This window comes from Equus asinus, chromosome 1, assembly GCF_041296235.1.
Source record: "Equus asinus isolate D_3611 breed Donkey chromosome 1, EquAss-T2T_v2, whole genome shotgun sequence".
Classification (NCBI taxonomy): Eukaryota; Metazoa; Chordata; class Mammalia; order Perissodactyla; family Equidae; genus Equus; species Equus asinus.
Window position 1 is genome coordinate 169,844,636 of NC_091790.1, and position 13,748 is coordinate 169,858,383.

Genomic DNA, 13,748 nt, shown 5'->3' on the forward strand with positions numbered 1-13,748 from the left:
GGTATGATGGTTTCTGTGCTGTGGGCTGTTGCTAACGGCACCGCGTTGGTGTGCCAGCTGGGAGCGGCTTTCCTTGGGCACTTGAAGTCAAAATAGCTGAGTGGATTTTCTCTCCACCACTTCTAAGCCGCATGGGGAGCCACTTAGGCTTTCCAAGCCTCAGCTATTTCTCTAAAATGAAGTTGGTGTGGGGTTTGGAGGAATGTAAAAGGCCCAGCCCAATGGCTAGCATGGAATGAGAACTCAGTCATTTGTTATTTTTGTTGTTTCAATGCTCTTTGGTATTTGAGTGAGCCAAGGGGCTGCGTGCAGGCAAAGTAACGGGGCATTTGGGAGGCTATAGGGAAGGCACATCCTTGTTATTATGTAATTGTTGCCCAGAATTCTCCATGAGAGAGGCATTCTTTGTATTAATAACTTTTTTAAAATGCAAATAACTCTAAGGATGTACTTTATTAAACTATTAGTACTAATTTGCACTGATAGGATATGTGTGATTGGGATAAAAATGAAACATGTGAGCATGCAGAGCTTCCCCTCCCCTGGGGATTGGCAGCGAATGTGGAAAAAGAAATACAGTTAGAGAGACAGAGTGTGAGAGCGAGTGCGAGAGAGTGAGAGAGAGAGAGAGGGAGGGAGAGAGAGACGGAGAGAATGGGGGGAGGTCTCTGTTGTCATGGGGCCCGGTGATTCTCTGCCAGGTGGGCATGGCATCTGGGGCCTCTTTCAAGTGTGTGGCGTGAGGAGAAGGGAAGACTGCTTTGGGGAAGCACTAAAAAGAGAAAACCTGGAGCTGTTAAAGTTTAGGAAGACAGTGCATGGGAGCAGGGGAGAAAGGGGCCTCTGAAGAATTACTGCTGTGGTGGACATAATCCATGTTTCAGGTTGGGTGCTCCAGAAACAGAGAGTAAGATGGAGTTTGATTTGCAAAAGATTTACTAGTGATGTACACCTGAGAAGGGAAGTGGAAGAAGATGAAGGAAGAGCTGGCCTGGCCTGGCCTGCCAAGCCTCCGCCATTGGCCATCGTTAGGGAGCTCTGGAGCCTCTCCCAGGGCCCCTGCGACTGCCATCAGCCTGCCCGCGCCTGTCTCCTCCCTCAGGCTCGCTGGGCTGCTGACAGATCTGACAGCTGACGGCTGCCTGCTACTGCACTCCCGCGGCTGAACAGGGCTGGGGTGGCAGGGCTCTGTGACTACCATGTTCTCCTGGCGCAGGGCCTCAAGCCACGTTTCTGATTGCAGGCAGTTCCCCACTCCCCCCTGCTCCCTGGGCATGTCTTTCTGAGGGAAACATGGAGGAGGGAGGTGAGTGGGCAAACTACTATTCAGTGTCTGCCTCCTTCACTGTCCATTCTAAGGTCCCCCGAAGCCCTCAGCTACCACCTCTGCTGGCTTTAGGCGCCTAGCTGGTGCTGTGACCCAGAACTTTATCCCCAAGGGGTCCAAGGATCTGGTCACCAAGCCCTTCTCAGACCAGGGCTGCTACACTCGCCCAGTTATAGTCACAATTGGGCAAGGGAATGCCAAAAAGTGCCCAAGGGGGCTGCGCCTATATTCCTCCCTGTTCCTACCGTGTGACAACAGGCCTGCCTCCTCCTGATGTCCAGAGTCAATTACCCAGCCAAGATGGTAAGTTCTTTTCTTCTTGCTGGTCCCCAACTGCCCGAGTGGAAGCCATAGCTTATAATTCGAGAGACTCTTGCTATGTCCCCTGGCGAAAGTGAGCCTGCTTTGAGTGCCACGTCTTCTAACCTTGCAGAGCCAAGAACCAAGGCAGCGCAGTCCCTGTATGGCTGGGACATTGAGAGTGGGGAGTGGGTCCACTCCCGCTTCCACCCTTGTTTCCTGGTCCTATCTATTCTCTTAGAGCATATAACAGTCTTCTGTTCCACAAATATTCTGCATCCTAGGGATTGGCACCATCTTTTAAGAGTAATGCCTTTGATCTGGTGCTTCAGCTCTGCCCTCAGCAGGCTGTTTCAATGCTCTCTCAGACAGGCAGCTTCTGAGAGATATGGAATGTGCTGTAACCAGTGGATCCCGTGGTCATGGGCCCACTCCTGCTCCTCCTCTGCTGTGAAGTGCTTTCCACGGTCTGATGGGATGTTATGTGGGATCTCGTACCAGTAGATCAAACACTCTGAAAGCCCTCGGGTGGGAGTGTTGGCCGAGGCCTACAAATGGGAAAGGCAAATCTTACGCAGAACATGTGTGTATTCCTGAACTGCTTGCTTTTCCAGGGTTGAAAGGGCCCAATGTAGTCAATTTGCTGCCAAGTTGGCCAGTTGGTCTCTTTGGGGAATGGTGCCATATGGGGGGCTGGTCTCTGTTGCTGGATATCCAGCAATGGCAATAGTTAACCTTAGGCCTCTTCTCTTTCCACTCAAAGGGGATGACCAATAAATAGCATGATCAGTCTTGGTAAGTGAGAGTCCATGCTGCTGGCCCATGCATCACCTCCATCTTTGCCACCATGGCCACTTCATTAATATGCCAGCACTGGACTAGCTGATGACAAAGCCTGGCAGACATTGATTGGCCTGGTCATTTTGATTACTGAGTTGTTCATTGCCTCTTCTGTGATAGACACTGTCGGGGGATGCCAACATGTGATTCAAAGATCGTCACAGTTTGTGCCCATGCCCAATGTCCAACCAATGCCCTCCCCCAGGTTTGCCTTGTCCCCAGTCTTCTGATCTTTTTCCTTGCAGACCCCTCACCAGCTGGCTAGCCCAGTTGATACCACCAGTGAACCTATAAATATTTTAATCGAGCCATTTCTCTTACCACACAAAATGAATAACTAGATATTCCCCAAGTTCTGTCCATTGGGAGAATTTTCCTTTGCCACTGTCTTTCAAGTCCACCCCTGAGTGAGGCTGAAGGGTGGTCGCTGTCCATTTTCAGACTGCATACACGTAGTGCGCTGACCCATCCATAAATCAAGTCTGAGCTTTCTCCTCCTTTCTCAGTTGTCGTGTAGGATCACCCATGCAGCCATATGTGTGAGCTGAGGAGGGAATGCTAGTGAGTTGAGGGATGGGTGGTGGTGTAACAGCAGTGGGTGCCATGGGGTCTGGTCTATTTTCTCATGCAGCTTGCTTATGCCCTCTGGTCCTGTTCATGCTCAATCTTGGGTATACCACTTCCATTTTGTGAAGGATTATTGTTGGGCCAGTCCAATATTACGACTTGGTGGATCTTATAGGCTTATGATGGGCAGCTCTAGAAGCTTGGTCATTTGGTATCCTTTGTCAAACATTCTGTCTCTACCAGGGCCTGGTAGCATGCCAGGAGTTGTTTTTCAAAAGGCATGGCCTTGCTTGTGAACCTCAGGGGCCTATATTTTGACTCTTCCACTGGGACTTGCCACAAACTCCACACAGCAATTTTTCCCACAGTGATTATCTGCAATACCATAGGATCTGCTGAATCATGTGACTCACACAGGAGGGCTGCTTACATCGCAGCCTGGACCTGCTACAGAGCCCTTTGCTGTTTCGCAGCTCTCAAACCCAGCAGCCACTCACCTCACTCAGTGTATGGGCCATAAAAGTGTTGATAGCTGTAGAACAGGACATCCTCAGAACCCAAAGAAGGAAGCCTACCAGGTATTGTGCATCCTTCTTCATGGCAGGAATAAAAGATGCAGTAATTTGTCTTTCCCTTAAGAGGGGATGTTCATCATGCCCCAGACCACTGGACCATAAAAGTTTAATGGATGTTAACAGGCCCCTGTATATTTAGAGTTTATCTCCCACCTTCTGGAGCACCTGTGGAGGTCTTACCAAGGCCTCCAGGCTGCTGGTTACCTCGTGCTGCTCTGGCCTGATTAACACAATGCACACTCTGTAATGGGTCAATATCATGTTCTGAGGAACGTCAAGATAGTCCAGATCTCCTTGTAGTATATTGTGACAGAGGGCAGTTTACATAACTCTGGGGCAAAGCTGAAAATGTTTGTTGTCGTCCATTTGATATGAATGTGAACCATTTCTGATCTCCTTTCTTGACTATGATAGAAAACAATGCGTTCACCAAATCAAGACCACATACCGTATTCCTGAGGCCATATTACTTTCTCTAGCAAAGATATCACACCTTGCGTGGTGGATGTCATGTAGGCTATTACATGGATGTGCTTGTTGTGGTCTACACCAGGAGTCAGCAAACTTGAGCCTGAGAACTAAATCCAGCCCTCTGCCTATTTTTGTAAATAAATTTTATTTTTTTTTAATGTTATTGTATTTCATTGGAACATAGCCACATTTACAAATTGTCTAGGGCTGCTTTTGTGCTACAACAGAGAATTGAGTAGTTGCAACAGAAACTCTATGGCCAGCAAAATCTAAAATATTTATTATCTGGCCCTTTATGGAAAAAGTTTGCCAAACCCTGGTCTATAGTAATCTTTCAGGATCCATCAGGGCCTAGATTTGCAAATTAAATGGAGATGCCTTGGGGACCACCACCCCTGAATTTTTTTATCCTCAAGAGTGGCACAAATCTCTGCTTTTTCTCTCAGGATACAGTATCACTATCTTGAGGGGAGAAGAGGTTCAGAGACTTCCATTTGGCCCTTCCCACGATGAGCTCCTGTCCAACAGACCAAAGGACCTGATGTGGGAGTTGCACCCTGCCAAGTATGTAAATCCCAGGTGAACATTTAGTGGCAGGACAACTGATCATAGGGTGGGTCCATGGACACAGAGACCACTAAGCCAGAACTTGAGTAGGATTTCACTTATTACCTAGTCTCTATATACCCTCACTATAACAAGGCGGCTACAGTGATGCTTTGGGTCTCTGGTTATCAATATCTACTCAGACCATGTTCCAATAACCCTTGAAATGTCCAGGTGTTCCCCTTTCTCCATTGCACAGTTATCTGAGTAAATGTCACATAATACCTTGAGGAGGGAGAGGCTTCTGCGTTGTCTTCTGGGGTGAGGAGATGGAGGAATGATAGCTCATAATAGCGTAGGTGAGCAGCATCTGTAGTCTGCAGCCTCACCAAATTCAGAGGAGTCTGGGAGTCAGAGGTCTTGATTGAGTGTTCAACCTTCCTGCACTTGGGCGCTGGCTTTCTCCACCCTCCTGGAGGAGATGAGAGCTTCTTTGTATGCACTTACAGAGGCTCTCTGGCTTTCACTTGCCTATCACTCAGCCCTTAAAAGTTCATTATCTTTCTGTAGAGCATCATGGGCACTTAGCAATCGCTATCCAATACTCTTATCCTTGCACCTGTTCTTTTCTCCATACATCTCAAATGTCAGATAAATCACTCCAACTAGTTCATTCCCTTCTACGAATACAGCCTCCCAATTCACTGCAGTGAAAGTTTTAACAATTGGGCTGCCCCCTTGCTCCAGGGATGTTCATGTTCCTCCTACTTCCAGTAATTGGTATCCTCACTGCCAGACAGAAGTGGCAAACTGCTCCTAAACCCCATCTTATTGCCTGCTTTCTTGGACCACTCCTGGTACCAGCTCTCATAGCTTGGGTTGTCTGGAAGCAGATGCTGAGGTGGAGTTTGGATTGCAAGGTGTTTGTTAGGAATCAACACCTGTGCAGGGAAGAAGAAGGGAACAGGATCAGAGAGAGGAAGAGGTTGACCTGCAAAGCAAGCTCAGCGTAGACTTGGTCAATTTGTCAAGGAGCTCTAGAGTAAGAGTTCTGTGCCAAGCCAGAATGAATGTGCCTTTACCTCCCCAGTTGGCTCAGTCAGAGAATGTGGGCTGCCCTGGAAAGGCAGAGAACTCAGGAGAAGCAGTTCTCTGCAGCTCACTGCACTACATGCTCCTTCCCAACCCCCAGGTGGGAAGCAAGTCCTGCTCTGAAGGGAGTTTGGGCCACCCATCTATGTTTCGACCCCAGCCCCTATTTCAGTGTTGAGAACTCAAGGAAATAACTTGAGTTACCATAAAATGATGTTTTGGCTTGTTAGCCTGTGCTTCTTGAATGTGACATCCCTCAGAGTATTCGAGTAAAAAGCACAGGGGTTTTGAATGAATATGTCTACCTTGATAAGTCAATGCACTCGGTGCTCACCTCATCCAATCCTCTTTCCACGTAAATGACCTCCTTCAGTTTTCTCTCTTCCTCTTGCTCCCTAATAACCATTTTCTCTTATTCAGTTAACTTTAAGATATGTTCCTTTAGTAAGTAATCAGAATATCAATTTCTACTCTATATAAAGCATTTTTAATAAAGTATTCAGGACATTATAATTTTGTGTCAGATCCTTGCTACTATATTATAGATAGTTGACCATACTGTCAAGATCACAGTCACACGAATGTTCTAGAAACATTATAGCAAGAATCTCAAGCTCAATGAAATAATTGGATTAATTACCATCTCTTCTGAGACTTGGGATTTTCCTCCATCTATGAAGTCTCTTTAGAGAGAGTCTTGTTACCTAGCCCCGTGCATCTGTCTCCATCTGTCTCAGATGATTGGTTCAGGTTTTGCTATGTGCTCTTAGCTGTTCTGGGAAATTGGTTGCCGTTACTTCTTCAGTTCTGTTATGATTTGAGACACTTTGAAAGCAGAGTGGTTTGTTGCTGACTGCATTATGTTGACCACATCCTCACCTGTGTCCATTTACTTCAGAGTTCCTTCTTGACCACATTATCAATCTCCATAATAACAATTGAGTTTTTAAATATTACAGATGCTTTTCCTACTTTTATTTTATTTTGACTTATACAGCCTCCCAATTTAAAAGAAACTAATGGTATTCATTCATACTTCAGGTTGACGTAGGAAGTTCTGAGATTTTGAGTCCTTTGAAGTAGGATACTGAAGGAGGTGGGCTATTTCTAATTTTCTTCTTTTAAAGATTTTATTTTTCCTTTTTCTCCCCAAAGCCCCACAGTACATAGTTGTGAATTTTTAGTTGTGGGTCCAGAAATTCTAGTTGTGGCATGTAGGGTGCTGCCTCAGCATGGCTTGATGAGCGGTGCAGTGTCTGAGCCCAGGATCTGAACAGGCGAAACCCTGGGCCACCAAAGCAGAGTGCGCAAACTTAACCACTCAGCCACAGGGCTGGCTCCCTTTAATTTTCTTTATATCTCAGCATTGAAAATTTGGAACTGAGAAGAATTTAAGAAATACTGTATAGATCTAGATACTCCTTTGAGAGACGATGTAAAGGGCAATTGAGTGCTATTGATTTATAGAATAAAATTTAAATATTTTGTAATAATTTCCGCAATAAAGACCCCATTATAATGTTTGAAGATGATATCTAAATTTCATGGTTTATTTCCAATCTAAGAATTGCTTTAAAAAGTTACTGACAGTTTTAGTTGTTTCTGCCTCAGCAGAGCAGTTTCCTCAAATTGAAACTATTTAAGGAAAAAAACCTAAAAACTTTACTTAAGAAAGTTTGCCTAATTTGATATTACTGTCAATAGGACTCAAATTATGTGAAAATCTTGATTATAACTACATGATTCGTGCTTTATTGAAATGAAGTCAAGACAAAGAAGTGTGTGGAATAAATATAAAGTACATTGTGAATTATGCATCTCTTTATTACTCTTCCAAACGCCACCAAACTATCAATGGGCCATGCAGATACGCTCAATAATAATTTAATTTTATCGTGTTTGATATTTTGCCAACTTTCAAATTTTACACTTTTTTATCTATTTTGTCATTAAAGAAGTTTAGTTATCAAGGTAGGAGAAGAGAACATATTTTATTTAGCAGTTTGTTAGCTTGATTTATAACTTTCCCATGTTTGGACTTATAGTATGTGGGCCTTCATTTACACTTGTGCTCCAGGTGCCACAAATGCTTGAGGAAATCTTGCCTCATTCCTTAGTTTAAAAAAAAAGACCACAAGGGGCTGGCCCTGTGGCCGAGTGGTTAAGTTCACGCGCTCCGCTGCAGGCGGCCCAGTGTTTCATTGGTTCAAATCCTGGGTGCGGACGTGGCACTGCTCATCAAACTATGCTGAGGCAGCGTCCCACATGCCCCAACTAGAAGGACCCACAACAAAGAATATACAACTATGTGCCGGGGGGCTTTGGGGAAAAAAAGGAAAAAAATAAAATCTTTAAAAAAAAAAAAAGACCACGACATTCACATGATTCTAATTTTTTTTTTATTAAGATTATGATAGTTTACAACCTTGTGAAATTTCAGTTGTACATTGTTGTTAGTCATGTTGTAGGTGCACCACTTCACCCTTCCCCCCCCCCCCCCCTTTCCCCTGGTAACCACCGATCAGTTCTCTTTGTCTATATGTTAACTTCCACCTCTGAGTGGAGTCATAGAGTTCGTCTTTCTCTGTCTGGCTTATTTCGCTTAACATAATACCCTGAAGGTCCATCCGTGTTGTTGCGAATGGGCCAATTTTGTCCTTTTTTATGGCTGAGTAGTATTCCATTGTATGTATATAGAAAAAGGCAAATATTAAAAGTCTAATTGCCACCCTGATCCCATGCACCGCAGTCCCACCTCTGCCTGCAAACCCTTTCCCAGGTAACCACATTTATTGGTTTCTAGTATCTTTACACGAATAAAACCTTATGTAAACATGGCTTCTTATCTTCCACCCTCCTTTTTACAGAAACGTTCACGTACTGTGTATATCACTCTAGATGTTTCTTTTTCCACTTAATATATTTTGGAAATCTTTCCATATTAGTACATGGGGAAGTTTCTCAGTCTTTTAAAACGGCTGCATAACATTCCATTGCATGAATGTATTATAAATTATTATGTAACTAGTCCCACTTTGAGAAGAGCATTTGGGTTATTTCCATTGTGTTACTATTTGAAACAAAACTACATTGAATAATCTTCTACATTTATCATTTAGTTTGTGTGCAAGGAAACCTGTGGGAAAAAATGACAAGTGGGAGAGCAGCCTTAGAAGGCATGGCAGGGTTTCTCTGCTAGTGACACTTCGGGTGGGAACTCTTCATTGTTCAGGCCTGTCCGGCTGACTGTAGCATGTTCACCGTCGCTGCTCCTCCCCCACTGAACGCCAACAACCCCCTCTGGTCACAGAGGTCAGCTAATGTGTGCTTGCTCACCTCTCCAACTGCCCCCGAGCAGCCATCCACCAAAATATGCCACCTGGCTATTCGTAGGGAATTGGTTAGATAAGTTATGATGTATGCTTATATTTAGATATAATTTGTCCTCTAGTTAACCCCTCTTGCATGCTAGGCCCTGTTCTGAGTACTTTAAGTGTTAATGTGCATTTGATGTTCACAGCACTCCTGCCAGATAGATGGTGTTAATACTCTCATTTTACAGATGTAGAACCCGTGGCATCCAGAGGTTAGATAACGTGCCCAAGGCCACACAGCTGATTGTCATGGAGCTGGGGGTGGAACCCAGGCAGTCTGACTCCAAAGCCCAAGTGTTTGACTCTTCTGCTGTCCCATCTCTTAAGAAATGAGAGACACAAAACAACATGTGTGGACTTGACCAACTGAGCTGTACATTTAAAAATGGTTAAAGTGCTAAATTATATGTTATGTGTATTTTACCACAATTTTTTTTGGAAACCTATTTAAAAAGAAAAAGAGTGAGGCAGATCTGTACATCCTAATCTGGAGGGAAGAACATAACATAAGTGGAGGGAAAAGGAGAGAATGATAATAAAGCACACCTACTATTTCATTTTTCAAATAATTTTGCGTGTGTGTGTGTAACATAAATACATATGAAATATACATTTATGTGTAAGGAATTATATATGCACAGAAGGTCTAGAAGACAAACATCAAATTGCAATTGTGACTACCTGTAGTTACAGGGGTTCTAGAGGAAGGATTGTTTTTTTACTTCATACTCTCTTTTCATTTTAGGAAAACATTTTGAATGAATGAGCATCATTTTGGGAATCAAATAGGTAGAGAAGATGTAGAAGGGCCCCCTAAAAGACACTCACCACAACATCCCACCCACCTGCCCCTCCAGGGACTGTGCACCCTTGGTCCTCTACTTCTTTACCCCAGGGACAGGGGTCAGTGCCCCACTGGTGAATTTGTCTGATAATGCCTGTCAGAAATCCTCTTTTTCTTGGGAAAATTACCTTACCTCCATCTCAGTAATGGCTCTAGCTCCTTTGCTGTCAGCGAATGTGGACTGTAAGTTCTTTCTTCTGCTCCTAATCACAACCTCCCTCCCCTGTGCCTGCCTCTACTCTTCACACTGCTTGACTTCTCTTTCTTTCTTCTTTCTCTCTTCTCCAAGCCTTCCCTTGCACTTCTCAATTTGGGCACCATCAGGCCACCTGTGAGAGTGCTGGGAGTGACTAGTCACAGACAGAGGGCTCCTAACAGGGTGAAGTCAGGCCTTTTCTCTTCTCTGCTCAAAATGCTCCAATTCTACCCAGAGCAAAAGCCAAAGTCCTTGCCAGGTCCCCTGAGACCCTACACGACCTGACTCCCATTACCTCCTTCTCTACAACTCTCTTTCTCTTGCTTACTCTGATCCTGGAACATTGGCCTCATTGCTGTTCCTTGCACAAGCCAGACATGCTCCCAACTTGGGGACTTTGCACTTGCTGTCCCTTCTGCCTGGGACACTTCCTCTGGGTGCTGCTTGACTCACTTCCTCACCCTTTGCTGGGGGGTAGCACTTCCACAGTGAAAGCTTCCCTGACCGCTGCAGTCCACTCTATACTCCTTCTCTATTCTTCTTCCCTACTTTATTTTTCTCCCCAGCAAGGATTTTTGTTTCTTATGCACTGATGAATCCCCAGCATCTTAATCAGTATTGAGCAAATAGAACGTGCACACAAAATATTTTGAGAATGAATTTATTGTACCTTTTAGAATCATGAGGTCTTCAGGCTGGCTAAGCTATTTTCATCTCAACCTTGATCCTTGCAATCTTTTGAATACAGTAGTGTTTTCTGCAGTTTCACTTTCCAAGGTTTCAGTTACCCGTGGTTAAGCACTGTGTGAAAATATTAAATGGAGAATTTCAGAAATAAACAATTCACAAATTTTAAATTGCCTCACCATTCTGAGTGGCTTAATAAAATCTGCACTGTCCCACCTGGGATGTGAATCATCCCTTTGTCCAGTGTATCCATGCTGTATACACCACCTGCCCTGGAACACGAAGAAGTCCCTAAGGTGAAGGACCGTGAGAGTCAGTCATGCTGACTCTAGGGGTGGAGGGGCGGGAGGGGGAGATGCAACATAGCAGCCCACATCCCAAGAGACTTCCGTCAGTCTTCATGAGAGCTCTGGGAAGTTTCTGTGTCCCATCAGCCCAAATCTAATTCCAGGCCAGGCACCAAGTCCCATATGCTAATGCCGGTATCTCTGATAGAAGGATCTCACAGTTTCCCCAGCAGGAGCATCTCACCCCAATTTCCCCAACTGTAAGAGGCTTAACTCAGACAGTTATGAGAATTGAGCCCTCTTAGCACCTGATCCCTTACAGGAGAAGCCCACTTTTAGGGGTGTAGTGAGTCAAACCGGAAGACCTAGAAGAGCCGTCCACTCCTTCTTCATGCCCAGACTTGAAGGGAGGGTGTTTTTCCTGGATGACTCTTCCACAGTCTGGGGGGAGAGGGAGTTATCTGAAAAATAGCAGATGGTATGGCAGGTGCTCTTCCCACCCATCTGCGGGGCCAGGCAGAGCAGTCCCTAGACCCAGTTGCGGGAAAGGCATGAAGAGCTGGGGCAGGTCTGACCTGGCCTTTCTCAAGTAGCCTAGAAGCCCTGTAACAGTGGCCCCTCCGCTGTCCTGGCACAATGTGGTATACATGACATTGTTATTATCAGGTCTATTTCTCGATTTCAGAAAAGGAACATGTTCTGGGAATGGTTAAACCTTGTATCTGGATGATTGTAAAGGACTCAAAGAGGGGGGCCCCGTCTCTGTTTATTTTAAAAAAGCAAATAAATCTGATTTCTGGAAAATCTTTGTTCTGTGTGTGTGTGCTTAGCAAATCCCCCAGTATTTCTTCATCTTCATTGCTCCAGGGCCTCTGGTACACAACAAACAAGGTTACTACTGTTGGTCAGAGGACCTTCAGAACACCTTTGTCCTTTCTAAATATAGTCACGTGACACAAGCCCTGTGGACCTACGCTTGTCAAGCTTGGGCCGTTTCCCTGACCCATAGTATTCCAGGGTTGGGTTTGCTAACATTTCTCTGACAGTGCTCAATCTGCGCTTACAACCAGGAGGAAAAAAGGTTTAATAATTCCAGTTACTAATGAAAATGAATAAGAAGATAGGAATATGGATTACTGTACATTAGTATAGATATGAGCTGCGAGGCATATCTGGGGAGGAGAACATTTTTAAGATCATTTCATTCCAGGACCTGATACCTGGAATTTTATCTTTTGCATTCTTTCCATTCTCTCTAATTCTTTCTCTCTGATTTTCTCTCTCTCTCCCTTGCAAAGTTGTTTGCTAATTGACATTGTATTGTTATTTTCATCAAATAGGGGAATGTTTGGTTTGTTTACTAGTATTTGTTTGCCTATTATTATGAGTCCATTCAAATATGTGTTCATGCAATATTCTCTGAAGTGTTCTTAGACTATGTTATATGTAAATTTTCTTTATGGATTCATACTTAAGGGTTCATTGCATCTTAACATTATTATGCCTGTTGATATAATCCACTAGTTAAGTGAGATATTTTTCTTTCATTATTGTAGAAACCGTAACGAAAATTACAATTAAAGCAGTTGATTGAACAGTGCATGAATATATAACATAATAATCTCATACTTAGATATTGCTAATTATAGTTCAATATAATGAACTCTTTTAAAATTATCCATTATCATTTATTTGGGCCAAAAGAAAGCATATTCTGAGGTTTTTGGCTGTCTGCCTAGGCCTTTTAGTGTGAATGATAAAACAATGCCAAATTCTATAGTAATATGTGTATGTATGCACACACACACACATTTAATTTCTTTTCACAGATTTTCTCTGTACGAGGCAAACATTCTACCTCATCAATTAAAATCTGTTAGTGAAACTGTTCATTTGGGTAGGGAAAGCATGGAATACACATAACGCCCTGAGGTTTAATAAGCAGTTTCTGGAAAGTTGCATGGCTGTTGTTGTGTGACTATTACTACAAGGTTGTTATTATTTGATTAGCTCGCTACAGAGGAGACGTCTACTGGGATTTTGCCTTGGTTCACTGTCTGCATTTGATGGTTTCTCTCCTTAGTCGTAGAAGTGACCCACCAGTTCCCTCTGGAGGCTCAGTCCAGGGATGTTGCCGCATCCCAAGTGTGCTTAACCCCTTTCAGACTGGTTAAAAATGAATTTCCACAGCCTAATTTGAGAAAAGAAAATTTTTTTCCTTATTTGTTGATAATCTCAGAAACAACTCTTAAATATGCAGAGTAATAATCAGTTTCTTGAACAGTTAGAAATCCGGTGAAAAAGTCACTTTTGGTGACAGATCTTTGTCATTACAAGCAACACATCTCTTGTCGTCTTTGGCCTCAGACTCAGCCCTACATGCACATGGAATGCCAAGGAAGGAGGAACCAGTGGAACATTCAGGAAGGCATCAAGAAAGAGGCAGCTTTGAACTGGACCCTGAAGACTGAGAAGAGTTTTTAAGAAATAACATTTATTCTGAATTGTTTTAATTACGTAAAGAGACCATGAAAGATTTGGAAAACATAGACAAGAACGAAAAAGATTTAAAGATTTAAAGCCTTCAGTAATTGTCTTTATACATAATACTGTGATAAACGTCTTTGTGCATAAATTTTGTG